General features: G+C 43.5%; 2 protein-coding genes across 2 annotated transcripts in view; one reads left to right on the top strand and one right to left on the bottom strand.

Moving 5' to 3' along the window:
* Positions 1-10217, bottom strand: part of LOC134339433 (microtubule-associated serine/threonine-protein kinase 1-like) — a 347798-nt gene extending 337581 nt beyond the window's left edge. The window contains exons 1-3 of the mRNA XM_063035933.1: positions 10203-10217; positions 7775-7900; positions 7505-7660 (exon numbers count right to left, since the gene is read on the bottom strand). The gene's annotated coding sequence lies outside the window, so the exon portion shown is untranslated. The remainder of the gene's footprint in view (positions 1-7504; positions 7661-7774; positions 7901-10202) is intronic.
* rtbdn (retbindin) overlaps positions 9252-20222 on the top strand; it is a 78115-nt gene continuing 67144 nt past the window's right edge. Inside the window, exon 1 of the mRNA XM_063035934.1 lies at positions 9252-9453. The gene's annotated coding sequence lies outside the window, so the exon portion shown is untranslated. The remainder of the gene's footprint in view (positions 9454-20222) is intronic.

Raw genomic sequence — 20222 nt, 5'->3', positions numbered from 1 at the left:
CAACACTGCAGCTGAAATGAATAACTAAATATAGAACGAATACCACTAGTCTTCAGAGTCAGTTGACTCGACAGTCCAATTTCTCAGGCAAAGCCAAATGCAAGCAGGCAGCAATTTGTTGCTGTGCTTTGCACAAGTCTCGATAGTCTGGAGTTAAATACTTTTTAATACAAGGAAAATACCATCACAGTGAAATAATAATTAGATGACACGTGCATATTCACGAGCGCAATTGCCGTAGCTGCTGCACTGCCAAATCCATGGTTGTGACATTAATATCACAGATCTCCGACCGTGGGCTATGGAAAAGTTCCGGTTCCAAACTGATATCTGATAGCTGGGGGAAGGTTACGGTCAGGACATATTAAAGTTAGGATTCAGCTCCTACTAACAAATAAAAACTTGAACGAAAAATCTGCAGTTGTGTCTTCTGTCAACGTCAACAATGGCATACGTGAATTGACTTCTTTGTGATGGGAAGGATCGGCAATTTCTGCAATACTGATACAGGAAAGGCTGCAGTCAAATTGTGCACAGAAAGATCCCATAGCACCAAAATGGCATTAAAACATAAAAGAGGCTATAATTAGTTAATGGGTAAATGTCACAAGGACACCAGAGATAATTCTAAAATAAAGACCTGAACCATTGAATCTGTTTCTCTTCCCACAAACGCAGCCTGACCTGCTGACTAGTTTCTATTTTTATTTGAGATTTCAAGAACTAGCAGATCATTTTTGTCATTTTCACCGGGGATGACTCCACTGTTCCTTGCTAAACAAAAAGTATCTTGGTATCTTATTAATCCATCTGAGAGATGATATAGGGCCTCAATTAACATCACATTGTAGGTTTCTTGCATGGCTTCTGACAACTTAGTTCTTGTCCAGTACAGAATTAGGAGTGTCAACCTGGGCTGTGGGCTTTGATCTTGGGAGCAGGGCTTAAATCAACAATCTTTTACTTTGAGCAAGATCCCTGTCCACTTACCTATAGCTTATTAAAGTTGCATATAGAAGAGTACAGCACAGGGAGAGATCATTCAGCCAATGATGTTGTGGCAAGCTAATTAAACTAATCCCTTCTGAACATGATCCACATCCCTCCACCCTGCATATTCATGGGCCGATCTAAGAGACTCTTAAACAGCTTTAGCATATTTGCCTCCATAATCACACCTGATAGCCCATTCCAGGTACCCACCACTCTCTGTGCAAAAGTTTTCCACAAGGAAAATTTTTCTTATTCCCCAGGAAAAATGCCTAAATGTGCCGGCGTTCCCTGTGTGAAGCAAGGATTCTTACTACACTAACAAACCGTATATTATATACACTCCATGACCACTGTTAGATACACCTGTACAGCTACTCAGCCAATCATGTGGCAGCATCTCAATGCATAAAAGCATGCAGGCATGGTCAAGAGGTTCAGTTGTTGTTCAAAATCAGAAGTGGAATCAGAATCAGGTTTAATATTTCTTGGCATATGTCTTGAAACTTGTTAACTTAGCACCAGCAGTACAAAGCAGTACAAGATAAATATAGAAAAAATAATAATAGGAATCAATAAATGAATTACAGTAGTAGATATATGTATATTAGTTACAGTAAAAATAGTCACGCAAAAATAGAAATAATAAAAAAGAGAGGTTGTGTTTATGGGTTAGAAATTGGACGGCAGGGTGGAAGAAGCTGTTCCTGAATCGCTGAGTATGTGCCTTCAGGCCTCTGTACCTCCTACCTGATGGTAACAGTGAGAAGATGGCATGTCCTGGGTGATGGGGATCTTTAATAATGGACAGCACCTTTCTGAGTTCAAACGTCAGAATGCAGAAGAAATGTGATCTAAGTGACTTTGACCATGTAACGATTGCTGGTGCCAAACTGGGTGGTTTGAACATCTCAGAAACTCTGATCTCCTGGGATTTTCAGACACAACAGTCTCTAGAGTTTACAAAGATTGGTCAAAAAACAAAAAAAAATCCTGTGAGTGGCAGCCCTGTGGGCGAAAACACCTTGTTAATGAGAGAGATCAGAGGAGAATGGCTATACTGGTTTAAACTGACAGAAAAGCTGCAGTTACTCAAGTAATTCTGTTACAACTGTTGTATATAGAAGAGCAATTCTGAATGCACAACTTGTCGAGCCTTGAAGTAGATGGGCTAAGCAGTGGTATCTAATAAAGTGGTCACTGCATGCCTATGAACTGGAGGGCTGTGAAACGCTGAGATACATGAACCCTGAGCTGCATTTGTTTAAGAAGGGAAATATTTAAGTTGTTAGATGTGAATCTAGAGGTAGGAGAGACAGAATATTATGATGGAATGTGCTGGCCCAATTGTTAATTAGTGCCTTCTGTTCATGTCACTTTAACAGGGACAGCGCCCCATCTGGGACCATGCACGTAATAAAATGTCAGACAATCTCTGTGACCCTTTCTGACCCAATATTTCTCACATCACTGATCCAGATATCCTGAGCCAATTACTAATTAGTGCCAAATTAAAGGCAGTTTAAAGCCTTGCTTTAAGAGCTAATTGGCAGATCAATTCGCAATGGACGTTTCTAGCCACACATCAGACTGATGTTCTTGTGAAGAGAGGCCACTGATAAACTGGTATTCCACTGAGATGGCCTTGGTCTTGGCCAGCAGATTTTCTTCACACACCCCTCCCTGTGTTTTACTAGGATGCTGCCTAGACCAGAGGGCATGTCTTATGAAAGTAAGGTCAAGTGAGCTTTTCTATCTGGAGCGAAGGGGGATGAGAGGCCACTTGATAGAGGTGTACATGATGATAAGGGACATAAACTGAGTGGATAACCAGAGACTTTTTCCCAGGGTGGAAACAGCTAATATAAAGGGGCAATGACATTTACAGGAAGATGTTGTTTCCTGCTTGGCATTGCTGTCTGCCACAGCTCCAACAGTGCCCTTAGGTCATCAGCCAGGGACCACCGCTCACTGAAGTTTCGCCCCCTTTGCCCTGGTACATCTCCTGGTGGTGGAGCAGTAGCAGGGACATCTCCCCACCATCCCTTGCAGCTTCCAGTGAGCTTAATTACCCCCCCCAACCCATTTCTGTCCTTCCTCCTCAGCCACAGCCAAAAGACGCCCTTTTCTGTCTCTTCAGCCACCTCTCTGGTGGCCCCAACCGAGCCTCGCTCCAGTCACTACCGTATCACGGAGTAACCTTGTCACTGATGCTCCGACAAAATCCCGGCACCCTCCCTCCACAGGGTAGATGATGGTTTTAAGGAAATTAGAGGAAAGCATAGGGTAAGTTCTTTACACAGAGAGGGGTGGTTGCATGGAACAGATACTGTACATTGGGGCCATTTAAGAAACTCTTAGATAGGCACATGGATGATAGAAAAAATGGAGGGCAATGTAAAAGGGAAGGATTAAATTGATCTTAGAATAGGTTAAAAGGTCAGCACAACATCATGGGCCAAAAGGCCTGAACTGTGCTGTATATTCTATGTATTGTGGTAAAACAATACACTCAGACTAACCACAGGTGCTATTGTACAAAATTTTGTGACAACCTTTTATTTTGACTTACTCCCTTGGTGAGGCAGTGTCATCAAAGAGACCATGATTAAACCTCTCCACCCAACTGTTCAAGCTCCTTCAGAATTGCTTCAATTAGATTCTCCTCAATTCCAAGGAATTTAAACCCACTAGTCTCAAGCAGGACTGAACAATTAAAGAACATATCCATTCATTCTATGACTCTGTATTCTGCTTTCAACACTTATGCTTTTTGCTTTCTTGGCATATATTCTTGCCAGTTTATTTTACACAGCCAATACCTTGTCATACACTCCTGTTTGTCTAAGTGTCATGTGACTGAGTAAATCTGACTGCAGTCGATCTGACAGGTGTCCTGAAACGTCAATTGTTTATTCCTCTCCATAGATGCTCACTGACCTGCTGAGCTCCTCCAGCTTTTTGCATGTGGTAATCTAACTTCAAGTTTTTGATTGCAATATATATTTCAGAAAGGATGCAAGAGTATCGTTGTCTCTGATGTAGCTGAAGGACTACTGTCGGCCACACAATGTCCTTACAATATGCTTGACGTGCATAAATGGTAGCAATTTCATGGTAACACTATCCGTTTATAGAAATGGCCTTCTTTTGTAAGACTGGTTAAACTCTCAGGAAGAATTATAAATTGCAACATGAGTCAATCAAAAACAAAGGCATGTGTAAAACTACAGATAAGTGTTCTTGGTCGTAGGTCATTGAGGATAAAGATTATACAATGAAATATCAAAGCCAGACTTGAATTATTCACTTGCATGTTAAACCTATACAAGTCTCTCTAAATCATGGAGGTACACTCAGTGGCTATTTTGTTAGGTATACTTGTACACCTGCGTGTTAATGCAAGTATCTGATCAGCCAATCACGTGGCAGAAACTCAATGCATAAAAGCATGCAGACACGGTCAAGAGGTTAAGTTGTTGTTTAGATCAAACATCAGAATGGGGAAGAAATGTGATCTAAGTGACTTTGACCGTGGAATGATTGTTGGCGCCAGACGGGGTGGTTTGGGATTTTCAAGCACAACAGTTTCTAAAGTTTTCAGAGAATGGTGCAAAAAACAAAAGAAGAAAAAATCTACAGAGCAACAGTTCTATGGGGGGAAACATGTCTGGTTAATGAGAGAGGAGAATGGTAAAACTGGTTCAAGCTGACAGGAAGGCGACAGTAACTCAAATAACCACATGTTACAACAGTGGTGTGCAGAAGAGCAGTTCTGAATGCACAGCATATCGAACCTTGAAGTGGATGAACTACTGCAGCAGAAAACCATGCACTTTATTAGAAGGTACCTAATAAAATGGCCACTGAGTGCATAATGTATTATCAAAGCCAGACTTGAATTATTTACATGTATTTACTAAATTTCACAATGTTAAAACCTATACAATTCTCTGTATGTTTTAGATGTACATAATATTTACTATTGCTTGAACAGAACTGAGGTAATCCTCAGCACACACTTACATTGATTAGTAGTACAACCACAGACTAAAGGACAAATGGGTTTCAGATCGATTGAGGGTTTTAAAATAGTTAACGGTGAAACGTTCCCGATGTTTGTCATAAACCAACAGCAGGAAACACGGACTAATGTCAAAAGAATGGAATTTAGGGAAAAAAATTAAAGCGTTATTAGATCAAATGCTTTAAAATGAGGAGCCACTGAAGCAGAGGCTATAATGTTTTACAAACAAATTTATTTTAAAACGCAATGGGAAAGTAGGGTTTGAGCAGAGAGTACAAATCAAAGAGCTAGCCCTGGTGAAGTGATTTTTAAAATTGTTAAAGTGTTTATGGTGTGTGTTATGTTGGCAGAGTCAGAATCGGGCTTATAATTTCTGACGTATGTTGTGAAAATTGTTGCTTTGAGACAACAGGATAGTGCAATCCATGAAAAATACTAAAAGTTAAAATAAGAGATATGTTAAAAATAAGTAAATAGTGCGAAAAGAGGGCAAAATTGTGAGTAGTACACAAAAAGCTGGAGGAACTCAGCAGGTCAAACAGCATCTATGGAAAAAAATAAAGAATCAATGTTTCTGGCTGAGACCCTTCATTAGGACCAAAATGTCTCCATCCAAAACAGCAACTGTTTATTCCTTTCCATACATGCTGCCTGACCTGTTGGGTTCCTCCTGGTTTTTGTGTGTGTTGCTTTGGATTTCCACCAAGGGCAGAATCTCTTGTGTTCAAAACAGAGAGGGTGTTTATGGACTCACAGACTGCTCAGAAATCTAATAGTGGTGGAGAAGAAGCTGTTCCTGAAATGTTGAGCGTACATCTTCAGGCTCCTGTACTTCCTCCTATGATAGTAATGAGAAGAGTGCATGCACTGGATTGATGAAACTCAGGAGAAGGGCAAAGATTTAATTAGTGAACAGACTCAATGAGCCATTTCTAAGCTAAGTACAACAGGACACGCCAGCAAGGCAGACACAAGCGACGAAGGTTAAATCGAGACATCGGAAGGAAGTGATGACTCAGGGTGATAAGAAGTCGCATGGTTTGGTGGGTATCAGTAATGAGGTTGTGACTTAATATGGAGAGGACACAGGGGTGCATTAGGTGATGTACTGAGAGCTTTGGAAGAACCTAAGGGAAAATTGCAATCTAAAATTAAATGAAATGGTGTGACCGCTGCTGCAGTGCTATCAGGTTTTATTTCACAACATGTGGATAAGAAATAAAGATCAATCTTTCTGAGGATTGCAATAAGAGCTGGAGCTTAGCTGTCGGACCCCAGCTTCAGTCCAGGGATCCACATCAGCTTAATTGTCCCTGAATGGTGCTGCTAACCTTTGGAGTCATAGAGAACAAAAGCACAGAAAGGCTCTTCAGCCCTCCTAGTCCATGCCAAATTATTATTCTGCTATCAACCTGGACTATAGCCCTCCATTTTTGTCCCATCCATGTATGTATTCATCAAAACTTCTCTTAAATGGTGAAATCAAACCCACATCCACCACTTCTGCTGGTAGCTCGTACCCACACTCTCACTGCCTGCTAAGTGAAGAGGTTTACCCTCAGGTTTAAAGGTTCCCTTTAAATATTTCACCTTTCACCCTTGTTCTAGTCTCACCCAACCACAGTGGGAAAAGCCTGTTTGCATTTACCCTAACTATATCCCTCATAATTTTGTATACCTTTATCAAACCTCATCTTCCTACACTGAAGGGAATAATGTCCTAACCTATTCAACCATTCCCTATACTCCAGGACTTCAAGACCCTGCAATGTCCTTGACAATTTTCTCTGTTAAACTTCTGGTTTGACAATCCATTATGAAAGCTACTTTACATTTTTCATTTTCTGTCATGATGCAGGAGGCCATTCAGCCCATTGAATCCATGCTATCCCTCAGGGCAATCTCACTAACCCCATTGCTGCACTGATCTCCCACCACTAATGTCCTACCCCATTCGCTTTCACATCCCCATCAGCTCCCCCAGGTTCTCCAATGCTCGCCAGATAGCCCACCAACATCTTTGGGGTGTTTGCAGAAACAACTTTAGTGTATAAAGGTAAAATGCTGGAAATAAACACACGAGATTATGCAGATGCTGGAAATCCAGAACAGCATACACAAACATGCTGGAGGAACTCAGCAGGTCAGGCAGCATCTACTGAGTGGAATAAACAGTTGATGTTTCAGGCCAAGACCCTTCATGCAGGGTCCTGATGAAGAGCCTTGGCTCAAAACATCGACTGTATATTCCTCTCCATGGATGCTGCTTGACCTGCTGGAAATACTCAGCAGGTCAGGCAGCATCCACAGAGAGTGAACCTTTCAGGTTCATTGGGTCTCGATAAAAGCACGGGGCGCTCACAGAGACACCATATGTAGCAGCAAATAATTAAAGAGAAAAAGTACAGTTTTGTTTGCGGTGTTTATTTTTCTTCTAGAAAGCCCACCTCCCTCCCGTTCCAACCACTGAACAGGAAGAATTCTTACCAACAATTTTGATTTTCTTCTAACGCAAATGCAATCCTTCCCTCCATGGACTCTGTTTACATTCCTCTCTGCCTCAGTAAAGCAGCCAGCAAATTCCACTCCCGTCCCAGGACACTCTCCCTCTCCCCTTTCCCATCAGGCAGAAAATACAAGATCCTGAAAGTACATAACACCAGGCTCAAGGAGAGTGTCTATCCCATGGTTATAAAACTATTGAACAAATCTCTTGTACAGTAAGATGGACTCTTGACCTTACAGTCTACTTAGTACCTTATTGTCTTCACAGCATGTTCTCTGTAACAGTAACACTTTCTTCTGCATTCTTCTGTTGTCTCCCTTATGCTACCTTGATGTACTGAGGTGGTGAATTGATCTGTACGCACCTCAAGCAAACTGCTGGGGGAATTCATAGATCAGGCAGCATCCATAGAGAGGAATAAAGAGTTAACGTTTCAGGCTGACACCGCCCCCCCCCCACCAACCAGGACATGGTACCTTGGTACAATAATCAACAATTTACCAAATGGGGCAGCTGGAAGGTGGAGAGAGTGGGGCAGGGATGTTTTGCGGGGGGGGGGTATTCTTGAGCTTGGGGCCTTCACAACTGAAGCCCCGACTGCCCACGGTGGAACAATGAAACAATTGGGGGGGGTGAGGTGTGGGGGGAGATGCAGGAGGCCAGAAGTAGTGGGGCACAGATATTGGTTGGCAGTAGAGCTGCAAGGGGTTATGGAGATGAGGACGGAGCACAGGTGGTGATAGGGTTGGAAGAGACTGGTGATGCATGAGGTGGTGAAGGTCCTAAAATTGGGGGGGGGGGGGGGGAGGTGTTCAGCTCCCACTGAACTGCTAGCCTGCAGTGAACATTATTCATCTCCCAGTCAATACCATCCAAAGATCTAACCCAGGGAGGAAATCAGGAAGGACCATAGCCTCTAATAACAGATTGGCATCCTACATCCCCTGCCCCTCTGTAACATGAATGTGTACAGTATTTTGTACATCTTCACCTCACTCAAGATTTTAAAGAGCGCACAATGAAAATCGAATGGTTTAATCTTCCCGTGGAATTCGAGGACTCATCTGAATGGATACCACCCCCCCTTCCCCCCCCCCCCCTTCCCCCCCCCCCCCCCTTTCCCCCCCCACCCCCCCTTCCCCCCCCCCCCTACCCCCCCCTTCCCCCCCCACCCCCCCCTCCCCCCCCACTCCCCCCCCTTCCCCCCTACCCCCCCCTTCCCCCCCCACCCCCCCCCCCCCCCCCCCCCCCCCCCCCCCCCCACCCCCCCCCCTTCCCCCCACCCCCCCCTTCCCCCCCCCCCCCCCCCCCCTCCCCCCCCCCCCCCCCCCCTTCCCACCCCACCCCCCCCCCCCCCTTCCCCTCCCCCCCCCCCCCCCTACCCCCCCTACCCCCCCTACCCCCCTCCCCCCCCCCCCCCCCTCCCCCCCACCCCCCCTCCCCCACCCCCCCTCCCCCCCTCCCCCCCCCCCCCCCACCCCCCCCCCCCCCCCCCCCCCCCCCCCCCCCCCCCCCCCCCCCCCCCCACCCCCCCCCCCCCCCACCCCCCCCCCCCCCACCCCCCCCCCCCCCCCCCCCCCCCCCCCCCCCCCCCCCCCCCCCCCCCCCCCCCCCCCCTTCCCCACCTCTCTCTCCCGCTCTGTCACGGTGCCAACTTGTTTACAAACTCTGAAGGGGTGGATTTATCGGCTGCCTCCCCGCCGCCACGTTAAGAGCCGCGCTCCTCCCCCGGCCTCGGTGCATTGCCGCGGTTGCGCGCACAGGCGGCGGAGGTGGGGCAGGTGGCGGGAGATGCTGGCTGGAGAGTGCAGCACAGATTGGCTTTCCGCGAACTGACCGCCACACACGCCGCAGTCAGACCTCGGCACCAGTCACGGGAAGCAGAGAGGCGCAGTGTCCCTCTAGCCCAGAAGCAGTGACTCCATCACAGGTATTCCTATCGACGTGTTCTAACGGAGTGGATGATGGTGGTGGGGGGGGGGGTTGTCATGCAAGTTTAATAGTTAACGGGATCATTAAAATACAACATTCCACAAATAAGTATGCTTCTTGGGAACCGTTCGCGTGGGTGATTCGTAGTTTAAAATCTCAACACATCGCCTGTATGTTTAATTTTTATAGCTGCAGTGTTTAATAATGCATCGCTATTCTCGTGCAGAGAGTTATTGAATCGCAACAGGAAAGCGGCGTGTTTGTCAGGGGGGGATTAAGAAAGTTTCTGTCCGAGAAACGCGATTTTTATCTGGGTTTGATTACTGCCATGTTCGCTTTTAATTGCAATGTAACGGGTTTGGGGGCGGGGGGTGTTATAGATACGAAAAGAGTATCACCTTGCGACGGACGAAGATGTCAGGACATTTAACTTTCACGGCACTAGCCACTAAACAAAATGCCTTTCCGTATTCATTAATGTATGTTATTCCCCCTAATAGGGAAACGTGTCCGGGAATGGGGCGGAAGGTTAATTTCTTGAAACTGGTGTCATTTAGAGTAGAAGTCCAGTTGTGCAACAGTTAATCCTCTTCTAAACCCGTACACAGTAAAATAGAAAGGATTTGTTCTGGGGGCGATTTGCAGTGACAGAGGACTCGGAACATCCGGGGCAGCCAACCTGAGTTTAACCATTTAGACTCGTTGGAACATCGCGGGGTAAAAATAAAACTGGGTTCAGTATCTCACCTGATAAATTCGGTAATTCTCTCCCAAGCGAAAAGTCTGTTGCTGTTTGTTCAGTACATTAACAATCACTCAATCTGAGCGGAAAATTGGAAACAACATTTGGTTACTTTGAGGGGAATTTTCTGAATTTGTATTTGAGAGAAATACTCAATTGTTTGTGGAAGATTACCATATTCCATTTGAAGACCTGGAGTTGACTAGTTTATGTGAAAGGAGGAAGACATTCAAGTGCTTCGGGAAGGAGGGCACAGGGGCAGAGTCGGGCCATTTGGCCCATTAAGTCTGTTCTGCCATTCCATTACGGCTGATTAATTTTCTCTCTCAACCTCATCCTCTTGCCTTCTCTCTATAACCACTGACACCCTTACTAATCAAGAACCTATCAACCTCTGCTTTAACTCTACCAAATGACTCGGCCTCCACAGCCATCTTTGGCAATGAATTCCACAGATTCGCCACCCTCTGGCTGAAGAAATTCCTCCTCATCTCTGCTCTAAAGGGAAGTCCTATTCTGCGGCTGTCCCCTCCGGGCGTAGACTCCCTCACTGTAGGAAACGTGGCCATGACCACACTATAAGCCTTACAATATTTGGTAGGTTTCAATGGGATCCTGTGTTATTCTTCTAAACTCAGTCCCGAGAACCATAAAACATTCCATATGCATTAACCCCTTCATTCCCAGGACCATTCTTGTAAGCCTCATCTAGACCCTCTTCAATGTTAGCCCATCTCTTCCTAGACATGGTGCTGATGACTCCTCACATGCAGCTCCAATGGGAATCATCAAGTGTTCACGTTTAGGACTCTGCAGCTGAAATCCACAGGCACAATCATGGGTTCACTGGTTATTTAATTTAATTTTTAAAATGTATTACTTATTGTAATGTATGTATTTTGTTATCATGTACTGTAATACACTGCTGCTGCAAAGGAACAAATTTCAAGACATATACCAGTGATATTAAACAAAACTGCTCACTATACTCCAAATGTGGTCTGACCAATGTCTTGTAACGTCTCAGCATTACATCTTTGCATTTATATTACTAAGTCTTTAGGGAAGGAGGGTTACATATATTGTTAGGGGAGACAAAAGGGGAAAAAGACTGTAAACCAACTGGATAGATCAGACTTTGGAATCCTGGACTGTGGACTTGCATTCTGAAGGAAAAGTAAGAAATACTCTTTAATCTATTTACTGTAACTGGTGAACCATGCTTAAAGACTAACTGAGATGAATGTCCTTCAATAAAATTTACATGACCTAGCCATCAAATTCTGTATTGCTGTAAAAAGTGGGGTATAATTCTTCATTCTGGACTATTTTTGGTTTTACCCCTCCCATTTCAATCCTGAAGTAGGGTCTTGGCCTGAAATGTCGACAGTTTATTCATTTCCATAGATACTGTCTGACCTTCTGAGTTCCTCCAGCATCTGCAGATTTTCTTGTTTTTATTCTTGGAGAGTTGTTGTTGGATTAGCACAAGTGAAATAAGTGGCGGAGTGAAATTGATGGGATTGAGGAATAGAAGGATGACCCTTTAGAACAGAGATGAAGAGGAATTTCTTTAGCCAGAGGGAGGTGAATCTTGGAATTCATTGCCAAAGATGGCTGTGGAGGCCAAATTTCATGGTTATATTTAAAAAAGAGGTTGATAGGTTCTTGATTGGCAAGGATGTCAAACGTTATGGAAGGAGACAGGAGAATAGGTAAGGAGGGATAATAATTCAGCCATGACAGAATGGCCAAGAAGACTTGATGGGCCAAAAGATCTAATTCTAATGTCTTATGATTGTGAAGGCAGTCAGTGACAGTTTGGGTGTCCTTTTATGGAGATGCTGGTGACCAACATTCAGAACATAATATTCCACAATTCCAAAAGAACGGGCAAAAATGGAAAGGAGTTTGGGGTAGCTTTGTTAATCAAGAAATGTCTGAACCCAACCCTGAAAGTGATGAAAACACAGTGGATAGTGATGTGGAATTGGGTTGGGTGGAAATAATGAACAGACGGGGAAAGAGTGATTAAATGTGGCACACACTTTTCAAAACATTATCTGTTGCCGTTTTCATGTGTATTCATTTCACTCACAGCAATGAAGCAATAAAACTTAGCACAATGCATTATTAGTGGAATAAAGTGTATGTATTTCCAAACATTTTAAAGATTATAGATCAATGTTTTATGGGAGGAAGACTGTATTATGGAATGGAAAGGAAGAGATGGGGGTAAATTTTAAACCACATTTTTACACTAAGACAAAGTTGAAAGAAAATTATTACGAAAGTACGTATATGTCACCATATACAACCCAGAGATTCATTTTCTTATGGGCATACTCAATAAATCCATGATAGAATAATGTTGTGGGAACATTTCAAAGATGGAGCGAGTGAAGTTATCTCCTTTGATGCAAGAGCCTGATGGCTGAGGGGGTAATAACTGTTCCTGAACCTGGTGGTGTGAGTCCTAAGGCTCCTGTACCACCTTCCTGAAGGCAGCATTGAGAAGAGAGCATGGCCTGGGTAGTGGGGATCCATGATAATCGATGCTGCTTTCCTGCGACAACGTTTCATGTAGATGTGCTCAATGGTGGGGAGGGCTTTACCCGTGATAGACAGGGTGTGCCCACTACTTTTGAATCTGTTCAAGAGCAGTGGTGCTTCCATACCAGGCTGTGACAGACCATCTATGGAGAAGAATAAACCATCAGTGTTTTGAGCCAAGACCCTTCATCAGGACTCCCGATTATCTGTTTCCCCCCTCCTCTCTCTTTCTCATTCTGGCTCCTTCCCCCTTCCTTTCCAGTTCTGATAAAAGGTTTTGGTCTGAAACGTCCATAGATGCTGTCGACTTGCTGAGTTCCTCCACCATTTAGTTCCTGTTATTTGTTCCCTTGTCTTTAACAAATATTTCATCCCACTTTTTTTTTAAACATAACAATAGCGGATGAAAGCATTTCTCACAAGTGTTCGTCAATAGTAAAATTACAAAGTCTAGGGTTTAAAGCACCTCCTATTGTTAGATACCCTGCACCGAGTGGAGCATTTCAGAAATCTGAACACAGTTTGGAGCCTAGCTGACTGGTTGGATGGACTTTGAAGTCAGCAACGTTCTTTCCTCTCTGCGGAGTAGACTGATCAGCGCCCCGTGTGTAATGGTCAATGCCACGATTGAAATGCGTACGGCAGTAGCCCTCTAAGTGCCAGCAGCATTGGTTTTTTTTCCGGAAGGGGCAATCTGAAGGGGAAATCTGGAAATCTCTGGTATTTGTTTTATTTATTGAGATGCAGCATGGAACAGGCCCTTTCGAGCTGCACTGCCCAGCAACTCCTAATTTCATGCTCGCCTAATCACAGGGCAATTTCCAATGACAGCGGTGGGAGGAAACCGGACCACCCAGAGGAAACCCACGTGGTCATGGGGAGAGCGTACGTACTTGCAGGCAGCTGCGGGAATTGAACCCTGGTCACTAGAACTGTAGAGTGTTGTGCTAACCATAACGAGAGGGTGAGGGGCATATCATATACCCTTCTACCCCACCTCTGCATCCTGGCACCCACCAAAGATGCTGAACTTTTGGTATTTATATAACTCTTTATTTCTAAACATGGCTTTCAGTACCTCCCAGCATTGCAACCTTTAAGGATATCTGATTCCTTAGTCTGTTAAATGGGTTTAAATATCAAGATCAGTTTCAAAACCAGAGTGCGTTGTCACATCTGTCTCCAATTAGTCCCACTTCTCTGTTCTCCCACCAGGACCACAGTCAATTTTTTATCCACTTCCCTTTAGAAAGTGACTAGTGAATGTGACTTGTTTAGTTCGGTCACAATATTTCAGAGCAATACTCTGAGTGCTGCAGTAGGTGAGGTAGCATCTGCGGAGGGGATTAAACAGGTGACATCTCAGGCCAAGACCTTTCAGTGGGACGGAAGAAGAAGGGGAAAGAAACCAGAGTAAGATGGAGAGAGGAGGAGGAGGAGTACAAGGTGAAAGGTGAGATCGTGAGGGGGGGGAGGTGGGTGGGGAAGGGGGAGGAAGTGAGAAGCTGGGAGGTGTTGGGTGGAAAAAGTGAACAGCTGAAGAAGAGGGTATCTAATAGGAGAGTGAACGATGGGAGGAAGGGTACCAGAGCAAAGTGATAGGCAGATGAGAAGAAGAGAAAGGGTAAGAGAGGAGCCAGAATAAAAAAATGGAAAAGGAGGGAAGGGGAGGAGGGAAAAATTACCAGAAGTTATGGAAATCGATGTTCATATCATCAGGTTGGAGGCTATTCAGATGAAATATGAAAGAAGCAGGGATGTGATGGGTGGAAAAGGTAAAGGGCTGAAGAAATATTTCAGATTACGGTAACAAGCTATGCAAAAATCCTCCCCTGTTTACATCGTTTAGCTTATCTATGTCTTCTCTGCTTATCGACCCACTCACAGTAACAAGCTGTCTTTGAATCACATGTCTTCTTTAAATACAACCATCTCAAAAATAGTGGCGGTCTAGCTTCTGAAGGAATGAGACTCTGGCAACATAACAAACCAGTTGTCCAACCCAATGGCACCATCAACAAACCAGTTGAATTGTTTAACTGAGTCAGTGGACAACTTGAAAGAAAAACTCTGAAATTGCTCTGGAAGAAGTAGATGTTTTGTTGTATAGGTATCACCAATGCTGTGTTCTTAGTTTGCAAAGTATAAAGCAAGCTGTCCAAAATGTTTGGAAAAGTTGGTGGTAGAAGATGTTGTAACTATGGTTCCTGTACAGTGCAAGTTACACAATATGATATTTTTATTATTGGCTACTCAGGGTCTCGGAATCTCTCGCAAGGTGAGTGTTTGTGGCCTTTCCCTAACTGCCTTTGAGAAGGTTATGGTGAGTCTCTTTAAACCACTGTGGTTGCCCTTTTGAAAGTGTTCCTGAAGTGTGGTTGGGTATGGATTTGGGTCCAACAATGATGAAGGAACGATGACAAATTTCCAAATCTGTATAGTATGCAAGTTGGAGGGAAGCCTGCAGTTGGTGGTTCTTCTATGTGCCATAAGTTCTGTCCTTATTGGGATTGGCATCAGACAATCCAGAGAGGCTGCTCGATTGGTTGAGGTTGGTAACTGCCATTAAACATTGTCTATCCATACTATCCTTTGGCCTTAATAGTCACATACTTACAGATATTACAGAACATAAAGAACATAAGAACATCTGGTCCATCAAGCCTGCCCCACCATTCAACAAGATCATGGCTGATCTGTCCGTAAACTCAGCTCCATCTACCTGCCTTTTCCCCATTCCCCTTAATTCCCCTACTATGTAAAAACCTATCTAACTGTTTCTTAACGCAAACAACAGTTAGTCCTGACGAAGGGTCTCGGCCTGAAACGTCGACTGTACCTCTTCCTAGAGATGCTGCCTGGCTTGCTGCATTCACCAGCAACTTTGATGTGTGTTAACTGTTTCTTAAATATATTTAGTGAAGAAGCCTCAACTGCTTACAATGTTTCAACATCTTCTCTGTCAAGTTTACGGTTGAAATGTTGCAATCAGTACCTGTAAGTACATGACTGTTAAGGCCGAAGGATAGTATGGATAGATTTGATGACCTGCCACAAAGCTTCCGTAGTCAATTAAACATTGCCTTTTGGGTTTTTTTTATGCCCATGTCTCGATGCAGCAGTTGATGTGCTGGGGTAAGCTGGACACTGGTCTGTTTCTGAGAGAGTATAAACACTGGTGTTTATATACAATGAAAGACTGCCTTACTGACTCTATTTGCATTAGTGGACGGTACAAGGGGCACATTTAAAATTTGGGTAGAAATAACAAAAGACTTTTGAGGAAAAATACTTAGACTCAGAGTTGTTAGGATCTAATACTCATTGCCTAGTGACGGTGGTTGAAGCAAAATCTACCAGTATCTTCAAAAGGGAATTGGATTGACACTTGAGAAAGAGGAATGATATGGAGAAGGACAGAGGATTACAACAGATTTGTTCTACTGGACTGTGCAGATTTAATAGACTGGCTTCTTTCTATATCATAACTACTCTGTGATTTTCTGAAGATCTCAGCCAGAAGCCTGGTCTTTGTTGGCTTAAATCATCGGTAAACCCAGCCATACAGAATATTAGAGCATAGAACATAGTTCAGGCTGTTGGACCCACAACATCATGACAACCTTTCAACCTACTTTAAGATCAGTCTAGCACTTCCATCCCACGTAGTTCTCCATTTTAATCATCCATGTGTCTATCTAAGAGTTTCTTAAATGTTCCCAATATACGGTATCTGCCTCTACCACCGCTTCGAGCAGTACATCCCACACACCCACCACTCTCTGTGCAAAAAAAAAGTTACCCCTGGCAAACCCCTATACTTTCCTCCAAATGCCTTAAAATTATACCCCCTCACATTAACTATTTTCACCCTAGGGGGAAAAGTCCCTGGCTATCTACTCAATCTACGCCTCTGATCATTTTGTACACCTCTATCAAGTCACCTCTCTTCCTCCTTCCTTACAAAGAGAAAAGTCCCAGTTTGCTCAACCTATTCTCATATATTGTGTTGAATGTTGTATGCTTTAATCTCTAGACTGACCCTAGGGCGTGAGTCTAGAGGGTGTTAGACTATCAATAGCTCTGCCTTTCAGATGTTAAACTGATTGTTCCACTCACCTCTTCTGATGATGTAAAATGTCCCAAATGAACAATTCTGAATGCAACCAGAGAGCCACAGCTACTTTAGGAGCCTGCTCACTTGGAACACCAACCATTGCCAAAAAATGTCTGGGAAATGTTTGAGGAGCTCCCTATATGTTTCAGAAAAAAAATTACCAGCCTTAGATTCCAGGCAGGATTTGTTAAATGTTATTCAGCCAACTGATTCTAAATTGTAAATATTTACCAGTTTTTGATCCTGATAAATGAAATAATTTTTCATTTTTTTTGTTTTTGTTTTAGTTAGGGGTATTTTTTTCCTTAAAAAATATTTTTAACTATTTTTTCTTATTATTGATATATTGTTTAGTTTTGTTAATCAGTTATTTGGTAATTTAATTCTTCATTGTACATATTGACATGTTGACTTTGATTACCTTAATGTATTTTTTGGTTGATCTTTAATAATTAATAAAAAAAGATTTTAAAAATGAAATGAAATAATTTTATAGCAATATACAAACAACAATTTTGCCGTCGTTAGTGCAATCACTTTACAGTGCCAGTGATCACCAATCAGGGTTCAATTCCCGTTGCTGTCAGTACAAGTTTATACCATGAGGATTTCCTCCAAATGCTCCTATTTCCTCCCACATTCCAAAGATGTATGGGTTGAGGTTAGGAAGTTGTGGGCATGCTAAATTAGAGCCAGAAGCAAGGCGACGTTTGAGAGCTATCCAGTGCAATCTTGCTAATTTGATTTGACACAAACAATGTATATTTTTTCACTGTATGTTTTGATGTACATGTGACAAATAAAGCTAATTTTTATCACTATATCTTATAATCCAGATGAATTATGGTAACTATTTAAAAATTGTGTCAACTTTCATGCAAGAAATGTCAGCAGGGATTCTGTTGGATTTTTTTGTGGATGAATACGGGAACGGAGCACAGCCAATGTGGTGATGAATGATCTATTCAGCCACTGTCTCTGTGGCATTGACATGAATCAGACAGGATTACAGGGAGAGTTCCCAGATTTCCTTGAAATAGTGCCAAGCCTCTGAGCTTTCTGGATGAGCAGAAAGGACCTTGCTCTAATGTCTCATCTCAAGGATACACTGAGATATTCCTTCCCCTACTGAGTTTTTAAGCTACAATTCAAAACATGTTTCTACTTGTGAGGGGGTTGGTGTGTTAAAATTAGGAGCAACTTACAAATAGAACAAATACTGGAAGAAAGTATCTGGGGATGGCACTGTTTATTTAGGAAGTAAAAGCAGGGGAAAAGTGAGCTAGGTAAATCAGCATCAGTTATCAAGGACTGGCACCATCCAGGGCATACTCACTTCTCACTGCTGCATCAAAAGCCAAGTTTAGAAACCTTGGGTCCCATACTGCCGGTTTAGACAACAGTTTTTTAAAAACGCAAACAACAGGAATTCTGCAGATGCTGGAAATTCAAGCAACACACATCAAGGTTGCTGGTGAACGCAGCAGGCCAGGCAGCATCTCTAGGAAGAGGTACAGTCGACGTTTCAGGCCGAGACCCTTCGTCCTGAAACGTCGACTGTACCTCTTCCTAGAGATGCTGCCTGGCCTGCTGCGTTCACCAGCAACTTTGATGTGTGTTGCTTAGACAACAGTTGTTACCTTTCAACCATCAGGCTCCTGAACCGGTGTGGATAACTTCACTCAACACTGAACTGATTCCACAACCACTTTCAAGCACTCCACAACTTGTCCTCTCAGTATTATTTATTTACTTGTGTATTCATTTTTTTTGTACATGCACAGTTTTGTCTTTTGCATGTCGGTTGTCTGTGTGTTATTCATTAATTCTATTGCGTTGCTTTGTCCTACTCTAAATGCCTGCAAGAAAATCTAAGGCAGAGCTTGATAGGTTCTTGATTTGGATACGGCACCAAAGGTTATGGGGAGGAGGCCAAGGAATGGGTCTGAGGAGGAGAGAAACAGATCAGTCATGACTGAATGGTGGAGAAGACCCAGTGGACAAATGCTCTAATCGTGCTCCTATGTCCTATGGTCGAACTAAACGTGTACTCGTGATGCGTGGACAGACAACTGAAGATTCAACCACAAAGTGAATGGATTTCCCGGCCCGTCAAAGTTGTCCCTCAGCAGCCACTGGTGACAAAATTAACTCTGACCACAGTGTGCATGTGGTCATTTATCTCCTGTGGAAGGGAGCATTTGGAGACAAAGGAGTTGAGCGCAGCAGGATGGAAATGGTCAAACCAAGCAGCTGCACCTGTGAAGAGCATAGGAGCAGAATTAGGCCATTCAGCCCATCGAGTCTAAGAGGAGACAGAAGGTTTCACCACTGCAACACTTCCCAGTGGTATAGTTTCAAAGTAAATTTTACTATCAAAGTACATACATATATGTCACCATATACTACCCTCAGATTCATTTTCTTGTGGGCATTCATAGTAAATAGAGAAAAACAGAATAGGATCAATGAAAAACCATACAGGATAGAGATGGACAAACAATGAGCAAAAGACAAAATAGTGAAAATACAAAAAGAAATTAGCAATAAATATAAAGAACATGAATTGAAGAGTCTGTAAAAGTGAGTCCCTAGTTGTGGAATCAGTTCATGCTGGGGTGGTTGAAGTTGTCCCCTCTAGTTCAAGAGCCTGATAGTTGAGAGGTATTAACTGTTGCTGAACCTGGTAGTGAGGGACTTGAGGCTCCTATACCTCCTTCTGGAAGGCAGCAGCAAGAACAGAACATAGGATGGATGGTGGGGGTCTTTGCTCAAGGACGCTGCTTTCCTGTGACAGCACTCCTGGTAAATGTGCTCCGGGGTGAGGAGGGCTTACCCTGTGAAGCACTGGGCTGCATCCACGAATATTTGTTGTTTTTTTTTTTCCTTTCAAAGGCACTGATGTATCCATATCAGGCTGTGACGCAATGAGTCGGGATACTCTCCCACTGCGCACCTGTAGAAGTTTGTTAAAGTTTTAGATGATGTGCCAAATCTGCACAAACTTCTAAGAAAGTAGAGACCCAATTTGTAATGGCAGCTACATGCTGGACCCAGAACAGAGTCTCTGAAATGATAATGCCAAGGAATTTAAAGTTGCTGACTCTCTCCACCTCTGATGCCCTGACTTGAGGACTGGCTCATGGACCCTTTGTTTCCTCCACGTAGTCAATAGTTTTACTGGCATTGAGTGAGAGGGTGTTGTGGCACCTATAGTGTCTTCCTAGATTTGTGCATTTGAGTCTTTGTAATGGGGATAGAACCATCTGCCCTCTACCCACTGAGTTTGTTGGGTAAACAAAGGGTGATGAAACACAAACAAAATGCTGGACGAACTCAGCAGGTCAAGCAACAT

The sequence above is a fragment of the Mobula hypostoma genome, chromosome 29 (genome assembly GCF_963921235.1).
Source record: "Mobula hypostoma chromosome 29, sMobHyp1.1, whole genome shotgun sequence".
Taxonomy (NCBI): domain Eukaryota; kingdom Metazoa; phylum Chordata; class Chondrichthyes; order Myliobatiformes; family Myliobatidae; genus Mobula; species Mobula hypostoma.
This window is presented reverse-complemented; position numbering and strand designations above follow the sequence as displayed.